Here is an 11,216-nt window from a genome sequence, read left to right as displayed (position 1 = left end):
GCAGAACATATCTTTTTCTTGAAGAAATGTTTGACTTAAATCTTACTTGTAATGACATTGGGATCACTATTGTCATCAAATAGTGACTGTGAAGGCACCTTTTATATTTATCAGGACTCTTGGTGTTGAAATACAATAATTACCTGGTTTGCATGTGTTTCAAGCCTAACACAAATACCCAGCAGTGTGATGCTATTACCATGAAGCCATGGTAATAGCATATATATTGCCTACATACATTGATAAGGACTTCCCTACCTCATGCATCCAAGACTCCAAATAGTCTTACATCTTGTAAGGAAACAAAAAGTTAATCCCCTCAAGTCCTAAAATCCATTTCCATATGCATTGAGACAAAAAGCTTGGAAAACAGCAACAAATATCATAGCGCTGTTATTTATTATTTTAACTTCCATGTTGGCCACACTTTAGGAGTTGACATGTGACAAAGTTAGGAAGTAGAAAAGCTCTATCTTCTTTCCCAGTGATATGAAGTTTCTGGCTGCCATTTAAATCCATTCCCACTCTTATCATCATGCCCCAATGCAATCAGTCTCTACACAGCATGCAGGATGAAGCAGTTTTAGTCCACATCCTGCTGGCTGCTCTGGCATGGTTAGACATATTATTTAGGCTGCAGGACATATTACTGCAGCAGTACGCAGCTAGCATCCACTTGCATCTGTGGAGTCTTTTATAAATAAATTCTAAGTAAAACTCTGCATCAACAACTATTTTAAACAGGGAACTTTTCTATTTAAATAAACGTTAGGAGGAATTTCTCTCCCCCTCTTTTTCTCTCCCTGTACATACATACCATGAACTAGGAAATGCAGATGGGTGAGGGCCATAAATTTTAAACAAATATTGTCAGAGGCTAAAGACAGCCCATTTTGTACTGCAAATGTGACAGAGAACTGGAGTCCTTCCTTATGATGGGAAGGACTTATCTTGGTGCAGTTCATGCTCTATAAAATTGCAGTTTAGAGGCAAGATTCAGTGTCTGCTTTCTGATTTGTCAAATGAAAGACATAAACTGAAATTGAAATTTCTCGGTGAGAGACTTAAAAGTGGAGCAGATATGGCAGCTGCAAGTAGCTGTTTTGAAGTGTTCCTAGAAGAAAGGGTGTTTTCCCATCAGACTTTATAATCTGAATCCACAGAGATGAACATTCAGAGGACTGAGCTTCAGAGCATTTTCAGATGGACCATGGTGTGCGTACACACACACCCCAAGCACTGCACATTCAGAAACAGAGACATTTTGTTTTACTGAACTGGAGAGTAGATTAACATAGGCATGGCCCTGGAAAATGTTCAACTAAATATTCTAATGCTAATAACTAGAAAATACCTAGTCTGCAGGCAGTAATGAAAGGGAGAAGTCAAGGTCAGGTTAAATGGACTGAGCAGTATCATAAGAACAGAAAGGAAGGTTTGTTGGATGAGTTCTCCAAACTAAAGCAAGACTCTGGAAAGGCTCCTAGAAAAGTAATGATTTACTAAGTAAGACTGAGAAATCCATCAAGTGCCTGAATGAACAATGCATTTTTTCTGCTCTTCTGCACTGAAAATTTGCTAATGAGCTCCCACAATATTTTGAGACCCATAAAACCAGATACTTGCAAGTGAGGAAATAAGTGAGATCTGGGATGAGCTCCAGAGGATGAGAAAAAAGTCTGTAATTTGTTTCATGTACAAAGGGTAAGCATATGTCCTAGATTGCCAAGCAAATTGTATTCTATTTGCCATCTGTATGGCAGTTGTCTTCTGTTAAGTGGGCAGTTTTCTTTATCTCTTCCACAACCACTCCTCCCTCCAAGGAGACATCTGCTGGTAACAGGCTATTGAATGTCACTGCATGACTGAGAAGAACGACAGCATCAGACTGTGAGATGCTCCGCCCAGAGGGAGGAGCCAAGCATTTTACCCAGATATAATCTGGAGATTCTTGAACCCAGCATGGCTTTCTTCACTGGATTTCCCAGAGGAACAGCTGCCTCTTCCACTGGATCTTCAGAGGAAGACTACACCTTTCTACAGGGTCCCTGCTCCAACAGAGCCACACCTGCCACTCCAGGAGGACTGCAGCTACAATTCCAATTGGACTGCTACCAGCACCCTGACCCACAGGGCGTCAGGTTCTGTTCTGACTCTGTCAGTGTTGTTTAGTTCACTGCACTGTTTATTTTATCTTTTTCATTTTCTTCCCTAGTAAAGAACTGTTATTCCTGCTCCCACATTTTTTGCCTGAGAGCCCCTTAATTTAAAATTTATAGCAATTCAGAGGGAGGGGGTTTACATTTTCCATTTCAGGGGAGGCTCCTGCCTTCCTTAGCAGACACCTGTCTTTCCAAACCAAGACAGTATATTTTGAAGTCTTTCCCATGAAGTATGTGCTCACAGGACTACCTACCCATAACCAAAGATTCAAGTTTGCCCTGTGCCCTGAAAAAGTATCTTATAGTCCCACGAATTGCAAAGAGAACAATATCTTCGCTAGCACTAAAGATTGGATATCAGTGAAAATAAGCATAATGTTAAAAAGCACTAGTTTCTAGTTGGTGTAAGTCTTATTAACTTGGCATTCACCAAGGAGAAACAAGAACAGTGTCAAATTTGTTTTTCTGCCAATCTTTCTTTTGTGGTTTTAGTCATATTGTAAAAAGTTGTTGCCAAATGCCACTGTATTGTAACATATCATAATAAAGCATAAACAGAACAGGTTCTCACAGAACACTATATTCAGTCTATTCAGAATCTGAACATTTTAATGTAATGTAGCTACACACTTTTCCAAGAAATGGTGTATCACAAAATCCTCTCATATTTGCTTTTGGCAATACATGCTAGAGTTGCCAAAGCCCTGGGTTATTTACATACAAAATATTATTTGGGATTTTCAAGGGACATTGATCTTCCCTGTCACTGCAGGGTTTAAATAATGAATTAATGGTGCCCTCTGCAGTTATTTTGGAGTCAGAGCCTCTTTCTACTGCTCATACAGTAGTGGTAACAATGCTGTGGTTACTACAATGGTCTAGGGATATAAGAAAAGCATTTCTTAAATTAAACTATTGTAGCTTGGGAAAAAACCCCAATCATTTATGAGATTTGGGGATGAGGAAGCATTTCTTCTTGGACTAGGAGAAAGGTTGTTGTTCTGAAAGCTCCTGTGTTTCTTCCAACCTCTATGATTAGAATTAATTCAAGTTATCACCACTCCCTACAAACTTTTCCCACCTCAGTAGCTGAAATAAAACACAGATCACATGTTGAATAAATGTATAAGGACACCCAGTTCTTCTTAGCTGTCTAAGAGAGTCCATCTAAGTATTTTGTCTAAATATAGAATATCCTGAAGGGGAAGGGACCCAAAAGAATCATTGCATATAAAGACTGACTCACACATGGAAGACTGAATACTTCTTGCAGAAAATGAATTATAAAATTTAGGGGGAAATGGTAAGCTTTCAGGTCATTTTACAAGGAAGATGCATGCTTTACAAAGTGGTGCAAAAAATAGCAAAAGCAGGCATGTTGATGTTAATGTCACCACAGAATCAGGTACTGCTCCTCATGCCTGTCATTTAACTCTGCAAGCTTCTAGAAATATGGATTTATAACTGTAAATCTGCTGATGTGTATTAAATCTTACACAGTATTTGAAGCAGAAATCATGTTTTCAGATAGGCTACTAGGACGTGTTGCTATGAAGAGATTTTTGGACCCCACATTGCCTCATTAGTAAGAAGTGAGCAAGTCTTGAAATATTATGTATGTTGCTAGAATTTCTCAGACTTCAAAGTCCATGAGCACTAAAAGTAGGATTTAGCAGGTTTTATTTGAAGTTTAGGAATATTGCTGGAGTTGTACCAAGCAAATCAACAGCTGCTTGGCTGTCATAATTATACAAACTCTATAGCTTTCTCTTTCTAACTTCTTTGAAATGAAAACCTATTTATTTATGAATAAAAGGATTGCAATTAGAATTAGTGTACTGCATATTTTTACATCTAAACATCTGCAACTGGATGAGCTTGTAGTCACAGTTTCTTGGTAGCTAGCATTCTCAATACTGATGAGACAACAAGAAAGACTCAGGGACAGATAACTTTAAGGACCTGCACCCTAAGTATGTCTGAGAAGCCAGTGGTTAGTTTTACCTGCTGGAAGTTAGATTCATGTCAGCATCCTTAGTAAATTATTGCCACCCTACTGATGTTGCATACAGAAGTATGACATAGAAACACAGAACCATCACTGACTTAGTGTTAATTCTTCACATAGTAGTAATTTGAGGGCTGTAAAGACAGTCGTGTCAATAACTTTTGCATATAACACAACAGTTTTCACATATGCATTTACATTTTGTTTATTTTTTGACTATGGATCATTGTTTTTAGTTGTGACGGATTGAATTTTATTTCAGCTCCACTTAGTCAGGGATGTTTTCAATTCCAGGTTGGTTTTTTTCCCAGTTTGATGTTGCTTACCGTTAAAAAACAAAATATTGCTTACTAGCTGAGTAAGAGTGACCTTTCAATTGTCAGCCAAGTTATCAGTAAAAATACTGAAGAATACCACCCTGTGATCCCCTCCTTTACTCATCCTAGTGTTCCCTCGGAGTGCACTTATAGCCCTTAGTGCCTCCATGATATTCCACAGTGCTTACCTCTGACTAGAAAGAAGTAAGACAACAAGGAACTTATGTTCATACTGGTATATGCATTTAAACAACTGTTCATTTGTTGAGCTCTTTTGAAATCTGTTATACCAGAAGCTTGTTGTATGTTATACAATTTTAAGTCTGTCTCTCTAATGACTTGGCTTGCATAAATTAAGAGGAGGATATTAGCATTGCATACTTTGTTGAAACAGCCAAATACAGAGAAATTCCTCAAAGGTTTGTATCCATAGTTCTAACTGCAGGCAAAAATTGTTCCTTGATAAAAAAAAAGAAATTGGGGGTAAAAAGGAATATAAAAGATAACAAAAATGGGTCTGAGAATTCTGGTTACAAGTCCAGGATTCCCATTTGTGTAACTTGCAAGCTAGAAGATAGTCAGAAGAAGCAGAGCTGATGATAAGCAAGAAAAACTGCTGTGAGCTTTGATGAATACCAGGCTCCCACCATTTTCCTGTGTTTTGATCAACACTGCTCCATAACTGATCCAACCTGAAAATGCATCTTCACTCCCATAATTCACACAAGTACACTTTGAAACAGAAGCTTGTAAGCAGACTCATTAAATCAAAGGCACAGTGTCAAATATAAAGCACTTGTCATTCCTTTCAGGCCTTCCCCTGGCTCTGTTCTCACTTCACCTCCTCTGCTGTTTGTCACCATAAAATAGTTATTACCCATTAGTGGTGACAGCTTCATCAGTGACTTGTCTTTCTACAAGAATTTACAGAAAATGTACATCTTCAGTCTAATAAGCTCCTTCACTTAAAAGAAAATTTACAGCCTCTGTAGGCAATGTGAACAGAGTGTCAGGAATGGAGGTGAAATGATTTGTGAAGACACATGTAGTCAGGTCAGGATTAGAAGGAGGTGGCAATCCAAGTTTGAGGTCCTGTGCATTGACGTGTTTGCTTTCCTTTCACAACAGCACCATCCTGCAGCAGTCTCACATGGCTCCCTTAGTGATGTATTCTTTAGAGGACATTTTGTTTCCTAGACTGGAAAATGCCATGTATTAGTTGACTATTAATACTTTAGTTTTTGCTTTGAGCATACTGATAACATAACCTCATGGCTTTCTGATAACACTAGTGAGCTTTGATGTAACTTCACAGGAAAAAAAGTATTGCAAGGTTTGTTGTGCTGGATGCAGTCCTATCCTGTGTTTTCCTTGAACCACAGATGCAATGCTAAGAAAATTGAACACCATAGGTGTCATTAAACTGGAAAAAAGGGAACAGCTGCCTAATGTTATTAACCATCCTTTTCCCTTGTCCTAGCTAATATTTGATAACTTGCCTTGACTGAAGTCCCAGATAATCCCCCTTTTTCTTCGCCTCTAAATCTCCTTTGCTGCTTTAATTGTGTAGGGAGAATGTAGGGAGAATTCTATTAATCAGCCCTACTTTATTTTCTTGAGCAGAGTGAAAGCAAAGATAAAAGTTAAGTGGCTCAAGAGAAATATTTTTCTGCAACAACTTAGCATGCACTGGGAAGATGTCTTTTAGACAGGGAAAATTGAAACAATTTTGAGGGACATACATCAAAGAGTTTCAGACACACTTGTGTGTACTTCATTTAATAAAAATCTTCTGGTAAAAACATCCATACTGTAGTTGTTTGGAGAAGCTGTTGAGCAGAAAATTTCAGATACATGGCATGGCTTCCCACAAAATTTTTTGGTTTATTGCTATAAATATGTACACACAGACAACATGACAAGAAGAAAGAAGCACTCCCTTGGTTCATTCTTTTTTATGACAAAACAAAATACTGCAATGTTTAAGCGCAGTAAGTATGAAATTTCAAAAAGTTGCATGTGTTTATATATGACAAAATAAGTGTAAATTCAACTATTATCACTTAGTTGTGATATTATCTTAGATATTACCATTATCTTAGTTGTGCTGTTTTATGACGGCCTCTCTACAAGATAAAAGAGAGGATCCAAGACAACATGGGAAAACATGGAGTTTCATATTAGGCTTTTTCACCTCGAAATTAACTACAGGTTGCCAAAAGTGAAAGGGGAAAAGAGTTCATCTAACTTTTTGTAACATAATCTTCAATGTGTTTTAGTTGGTTATGTTTTGTCACTCATCACCAATGCCAGCTCATTTAGGGGAAAGAGTAGAGTGATAGGAAGGAAATAACATTAGTATTTACTGTTCCTCATCCCCAGTATGGATTTTAGGATTCATTTATCTCAGAAAAGCCCTGGGACATATTATAGGAAGAGAACATAAGTGTAAGAGGAGCAACAACCAACATGATCCAATGTGCATGTGAAATTCGTTTGCCATGGGAGTTTCACAAAGCCTGTATCTGTCCTCCTCTAGTTTAATGAGCCAAGGTTCTACAAGTGCCACCATTCAACCAAACTGCCTCATTTACCAAACACAACTCTGGGTTCTTGTAGACACACTTGAAGAATTTGAACTAACCCAATTAATTATAATAAACACCATAAATATCTGTAATTTCTCTCCAAGCATGTATCAAAACCACTTTGGTTTTAGTTATGAGTGTGCCATGGCATTACTCCTCAGGAAGTGATGTGGTATTTTTGGACTCTATGTATCAGCCACAGTGTGCCCTCCAGCTTGCTTTCACTTTCATGGCGTGCCTCTTTGTCCCCTTATCCTTGTGCTGTGCTCATATTGGTGTGTGGGTTGTAAGGTAATTGTGTGAAACTGTAAAAATCTTCATAGGATCAAGGTGAGAAAACAGCCACTCCTGTCCTCTAGTCACCAGAACCTGTCCCTGCCTCACAGGTCATCAGGATGGTCAGATCAAACTTGCCTTTAGTTAAGGAAATCAGGATGTTCCCAATCTTCTTGTACTTGTATATGACTTCCAGGAAGATTTTCTCTATAACCTTCCTTGTGACCAGAACTCCTCCGTAGCTCCGTGCAGCATCACAAAAGGATAGAGTCCTTTTCCTGCTCATAAGGCACAAAGGAAATTTCAGCAGTTATTCACCCACTATCCCAGCAACAAACACCTCAGGAATGGGGCTCTGAGCAGCCTGCTCGAGTAAAGGTGTCCCTTTGGAACTAGATGATCTGTAAGGTCATGTGCTGCTGTAGAGCCTTGATTGGTCGCTCTAAATGTATGGGTGAATGCTTAATTGTGCTCCCTTGCTGCTGTCTTGTTGTTCTCATTTTTTTCTGTAGCAGCTTTGTCATAGAACACAATGCCTTTCCTGTCTCTGAAACTCCACCTTACACATGCAGCAGCTCCTCCTGCCACAGCCACAGGGCCACTCTCAGTTGCATCAGAGGTGATTTCAAGTCCAACTTAAACCAGTCACCATCAGCTTCTGACCCTGAAGCACTTAAATCTGTCCTTTCTTTAAAAATGGTGATTAATGAAGTAAATTATGGCTTGTCGTAGGCACAGGGTGTAAAGTCATCTCTCACCAGATAATCCTCATATTTTGGTAATAGTTTAGGTACCTGAAACTCTTGGACTTTTAAAACTGGGTTCATCTTTCTCCTCATGACTTTGCCCAAATCCCTAATATCTTGTATCTTCCTTATTGCAGTTCAGTGCTGTAGTAGGCATTCAAGAGGATTTGGAGAGGGAAATTGGGCCTTTCAGTCATTTTTCCAAAAATAATGAAGATGTATTCAGCTCCAGGCAGCTGAAGTTACATGGGAAGGATTTTAAATTATTCTGAACACATTTTCCTTTTTCTTTCAGAAACAAGGTCAAGAGAGATTATTGATTGAATAAATCATCCTTTACTTATCCTTGAAGTAGTCTCAGGTCATCATGACAGGAACTCACCTGAGTTCAGAGAACAGAGAAAGAGGAAGAGAAACAAGAAAAAAGGAGAAAAACTTGCTAGGATTTCACCATGGTAATTTCACAATTGCTGCTTTTCAATTCATCTATTGTCCCCAAAATAACTTCCATATATTTTGCAGTTCACACGGCAAGCAGGGCAAAAATATAATTCCATTGTGATTAATTCCATTAATCACAATGGAATGAATTGCTGGCTCCTAGATTAAACGAAAAAGAAACTACAGACTCTGAAACACACTCGGGAAGGAAGCGACCTTCAGGAATACTGGAGATGGCATTAAAGTAATATATTACATTTAATCAAGTAAGATCCAAATGTTCCAATCAAACTCAAGTCCTTTTTGTGTAAAGTGCTGAGAAAATGCAAACAAAGAGACAGGGCATGGTCTCAGTGGTACACACAGAGGCAGCTCTCAGTGGGGTTTTGATGCACCAGAGACAGTATTGTGAGCTGAGTAATGCACATGGGACTCAGGAACCTCTGCAGTAAGCAAGAGACCATAAATGCAGCAGGCAGTGTCATTGGAAACAACCCATCCATGTTCCCAACCCATGCCATGTTCTTGTGCTCCCTGTGATGGCATTTGTAGTCACACCAAGCCTCATGCCATACCAGTGATCTCCAAAACATGGTTGTAAATGTCTACAGACATTTACAGATATCATCTTTTGCAGTTACCACCCAACATCACCTTCTGAAGATTTATACCTTCGGTTTCAGCTGCAACTGCAGGGTAATACACTTCTTTTTTTCAAAAAGAGGACCTAAGGCTTTTATTGTGTCATGGTTTGACTTTATGGAGTCTAAGAGAATACCAAATACAAGATTTCTGATTAAATGGAGGATTAGCAACACAAATATGAAAATGAAAAAGCTTTTCTTTGTACCTCAGTTTATGCATCAGCAGGCACAGATAATATTTGCTCAAGTGTTAAAGTTTTCTGATTGCTCAGGGCTGCAATTAAACCTGTTTTAACTATCATTAGCTTAATAATACCTTTCTGCTCTCCAGCCCAAGACAGAACAGACATTAGTATCTCCCTAGAATGGAGTAGTAGATGCACAGTATTTTTACATGGCCTTAAATAAGGCATTTTAATACAAATGCTTTTTATATTTTAGTTTTGTTTGGAAACTAATTTTTTAAGCAAATTCTGAATAGGTGCTAAGAGAATTCAGGTACAAACTGTATGTTAGCACTGAAGTAATGCTAATGAATATTTACTCCTTAAGTAGTAAAATAGAGAAACTCAGCTGGAAAAAAAACAATCTGTATGGAGACAAAACAACTATTATATATCCATAAGATACTGTGGGACTACTGCCATCTTCTGGAATATGAAACAAAGGCATGGGAACACTAAATGAAATACTTCTGTGAACCAATGAGGTTTATGGCTTGAGATACAGAATAAACAAAAATTCTTCAGGGATGAATCATTTGTATTTTTTACATATCGTATTCCAGTTCTTCACCACTTGCATATTTGACTTTTTAAAAGCAGGTCAATATCATTTTATAAACACAGCAATATTATACTCCTTTAATTTAAGTTATGAGGAAGAGAGATATAAACATTTGTTTTATTCTACTTCTGAGAAGTTTCACAGAATGATCAGAATGGAATAGTGTAATTTTTTTCATTTATATCACACTGATTGATATGTCTTTACGTGGTTTACTATTAGGGCTTAGTGAAGTAAGCTATTTTATGCTAACCTATAATTCAGAACATCTATGTTTGTGTGATGCATTTTGTGATAACCTTCTTGCACTTTTCAGGCTTTTTCTGCTTTGGCAATGACACGAAACACTGGGAGATCTGGATTCATCACATAACATCAGACTTCCCAGAGACAGGTTAGACTTTAGGATCACTGAAAAGAAGGTCCTAAAGTGTAAATAAATAAATAAATAAGACTCTTTATTCTCCCTGACCGGTATAACACTCCCTTTCCAAAAAACAGCACCTCCCACTCAACCTTAAAATCTTGAGTACCCACCTACTGGTAGAGACTTTTGAATGCATACATCTGATTTAAGGAATGCACTTCTCTCTAATATCTGCCTGTGGCATAATTAATCTTAGGATGTTTTTGTCCTGGGGCCTTTCTCTGCTGCTCAGAGTGACCCCAAGATAAGTTAGAAAGTCTCTTTTCCCAGCCCGGCACTTGAAGAAGGAGTCAGAGCTCTTCATTTCTTGGTCTCAAGGTTGTTTATTGAATCTTATCTATAAAATTCTTTCTCCTGTCCTGCCCAGGTCCGTCCAGCAGGACAGTCCAAGGCACTCTGCCTGCTCCCGGGGTGGTGTTATCTTTTTGTACTAAAAACTATGTGTACAATATTTACAATTACTTTCTAATACCTATCATCTATGTTAGACAGTGAGCTTCTACTCTAAACCACTCTAAAAGTGCCAATATCCCAGCAGAAGATGGAGGCCAAGAAGAAGAAGGAGAAAAGCTGGACATGCCCAGATTCCTCCTTCTTGCTCCCTGAACCCCCATTCTAAAAACCCCAAAATCTACTTTTTTCACCCTGTGATAAATTCACTATCATTCTACTTAAACTGTCATAGCTTGCAAATCTTCATCTAAAGTTAGTAACTTGCTCCACAGGTCATAATCAAAACCACGGGCATCTTGGGCTTTGTGCCAGGGTTTCTGAGCCCCCTGGCAGGGGCCTTGGCTGCTCAAGAAAGCCAGAAAGATGTC

This window comes from Agelaius tricolor, unplaced genomic scaffold, assembly GCF_023055355.1.
Source record: "Agelaius tricolor isolate 1412-34295 unplaced genomic scaffold, bAgeTri1.0.p SCAF_2, whole genome shotgun sequence".
Classification (NCBI taxonomy): Eukaryota; Metazoa; Chordata; class Aves; order Passeriformes; family Icteridae; genus Agelaius; species Agelaius tricolor.
This window is presented reverse-complemented; position numbering follows the sequence as displayed.